This window comes from Lipotes vexillifer, unplaced genomic scaffold (assembly GCF_000442215.2).
Source record: "Lipotes vexillifer unplaced genomic scaffold, Lipotes_vexillifer_v1.1 scaffold621, whole genome shotgun sequence".
NCBI lineage: Eukaryota > Metazoa > Chordata > Mammalia > Artiodactyla > Lipotidae > Lipotes > Lipotes vexillifer.
This window is the reverse complement of record NW_006792411.1, coordinates 1317695-1320589: the sequence shown is the minus strand read 5'-3', so window position 1 is coordinate 1320589 and position 2895 is coordinate 1317695.

Here is a 2895-nt window from a genome sequence, read left to right as displayed (position 1 = left end):
CAAAAAAAAAAAAAAAAAAAAGTGTAAGGATTGTTACAGCAGAAGCTGTACAAAGACCCGTGACATCTCTCAATTTAGAGGTGTCCTCTTGGCCCTCTAGCAGGGCAGGCTAGAAGTGCTGCCCTAGGGAACAGCCCTTGGCCAAGGACAGATGAGGTTTAGAGGAAAATTCCCTAGTGTCCTTGACTGTCAGATAGGCTGAGTCTGAAGTGTGTTACATCATCCTGATCCCCAGAATCCCCCAGTGGGATTAAGCCCCAGTTGGCCACAGCAGTAATCATCTACAAAGTACAGCCTTTCCTGGCTTCAAGTGTCTCCTGTCTTAGCTTCCCACTCCCTACTGGTGCCTCCTGGCATCACCTCCCAAATAAACTATTGGCATTCAGATTCTTATCTTTGGGGAAATCTAGCCTAAGAATACAGTCAAATGCTTTTTCTGTGACTATCAAGAGTATGCGATTTTCTTCTTTACTTTGTCAATCCAGTGTCTGACTTTAATGGTTTTTATTCCTAGATAGAACCATTCTTTTATTTCTGGATAAACCTTTCTCAGTCATGATGTTTTTATTAGCCTCTGGTTTCATCTTGCTCGTATTCCGCACCCCCCCATCTATTTCCTAAGTGAAATTAGTCTACAATTTTCTTTTACTATTCCTACCTAATTGTAGTAAAGCTCATCTCATAAAAATGAGTATATTTCCTTTTTTTCTATCTTCTTAAAGTATTTATATAAAGGGAGAGATTATTTGTAAAACCACATAACCTGATGTCTTTCAGTGGGGGCAGACTTTAGATTTTTGATTCATTTCTTTATTGGTTATTAGCTTATTTAGGCTTTTTATTTCTTATTGAAATTATGTGTCTTTTATATATCATATCTCATATATTTATATATCATTTGTTTATATCATTTATATTTTCTTCTACATGATTACCCATTTCACATAAATTAAAATGTATTCACATAAAATTGCTTAAAATACTGTGATATCAAAATCTCCACTGTACCTAATATTCTGTCACTTTTTTCATTTTCATTTTCTTGGGGAATATTTTTCTTTCTGCAACTCTTTTTTTAATCTTTTTGACCAGCCTTGTCTGTTAGTTATCTCAGAGACATAGCTTTGGTTTTGTTGACCCTCTCTGATTTCTTACAACTGTACTTAAGTATAATTTACATATCATAAGATTCAGCCATTTCAAGTATACAATTCAGCGATTTTTAGTAAACTTGCCAAGTTATTATATCATCACCATAATCCAGTTTTAGAACATTTTCATCACCCCAATAAGACTCCTCATGTCCATTTCAGCCTAGTCCTTGGCAACCATTAATCTGCTTTCTGTCCCTATGGATTTGCCTTTTCTAGACATTTCATACAAATGGAATCATATAACGTGTGCTCTTTCGTGTCTGGCTTCTTTCACTTACAACATTTTTGAGTGAAGCTCTCCATTTTTGTTTCTCATTTCATTTTTTCTGGAGCTATCGCAGAGCCAGTCTCACAGAGTCGTGTGTGGCTTGGCCCGGCTTGGGGATGAACTGGGACTGGGACTCCCAGTCCCAGCCCCTCTAGACTGACCTGTGGTCAGAACCCCCACCTCCCAGTGGGAAAGCCTCCCCCATTGTCCCCTCACCCCCTTCACAATGTTGGTCAAATGGACTGAAACTAATGAAAGACCGGCCTTCCAGCTTGTTCTGGGAGGTTTAAACTTGGGCTTACTTGGTGAGACCCCAGTCTTGTGCTGCATTTCCTCCTTTTAGTGATAAAGACCCTCTACGATTGCAACCACTCATTAGGTTGTGGGGACATTTCAAAGTGCTTGGCAACCTTTACTCAGGGCATCCTTTGTGCAGACCACCACCAGTACCCTAGGCTTTCCAAATTTAGAACTATACTTGGTGTTTGCATGCTGCTCAGGAAGCGGTGAAAACACCTCAACATGGACCTTCTCCGCAGGGACGTCGTCTATTGGAGTGTGACATTCCCCGAGACTCAATTTGCTTATGTGGGAGAGTTACCATAATAAGCTTTACAGGTTGCCCACCTGCCCACCCCTCAGCACTCGCTGTTTGGAACCTACTTAGATTTAGGTACAAGTGTTAACTGTCCTAGAGACAGTTAACAGTGGCAGGTGGAAAACGGACAGGATCGAGGATGATGGTGGTCAAAGAAAACTTCAATTCTATGTATAATGAGCTTATTTTTAAAAATTGGAAAATTAAGAATAAGGAAGTCTTTTTACCTAATATGCAGATATATCTGAAGATCCATCGGGAAGCATGTGATAAGTAAGTCCCCAAGGAGCGCTCTCTCTTAGCCCTGTAATCCTGGCCGGTTGGTGGATCTCGGTGGGGCAGAGCCCCTGGGAAGCAGGAAGCGAGCCGGGGAGCCTGGGTTTTCAGGCACTGACCGCCGCCGCAAGGGCGCAGCATTTCCCGCGCTAGGAGGCAGCACCACACCGAGCAATCCGCACCGATTCCGCCAGCAGGATGTGCAGCCCGGGGCTAGTGCCCTCGCCCGCCGGGCGCCCCCACCTGAAAAGTGGGCGCGAGCACAGCAGCCGCGCGGGGCCGTTACGGGGCGGATTCAATGATTAATGCCGGTTCGCCTTTTTGGTCTTTGGATAGCAATCAGTGGGCGCTCGCGAATAACCAGTCTGCTTCCCCTTTCGCTCCCGCAGAAATTTTGGGAGCCACGAGACACGGTGGGCCTCCCAGACCCGGTATGGTCCCGCCGAAGGGTCCCCTAAGCTCGCCAAAGCCTAGTCCGTGGCTCGCGGGCGTGCGGCGCGCGGGGGACTACAGTTTCCAGAGTGCCCTGCGGCGACGGGCGGAGCCGGGGAGCGCCCGCAGCCAATTAGGGGGTCTCCGGGCGCTGCCGGGGAGCGGCA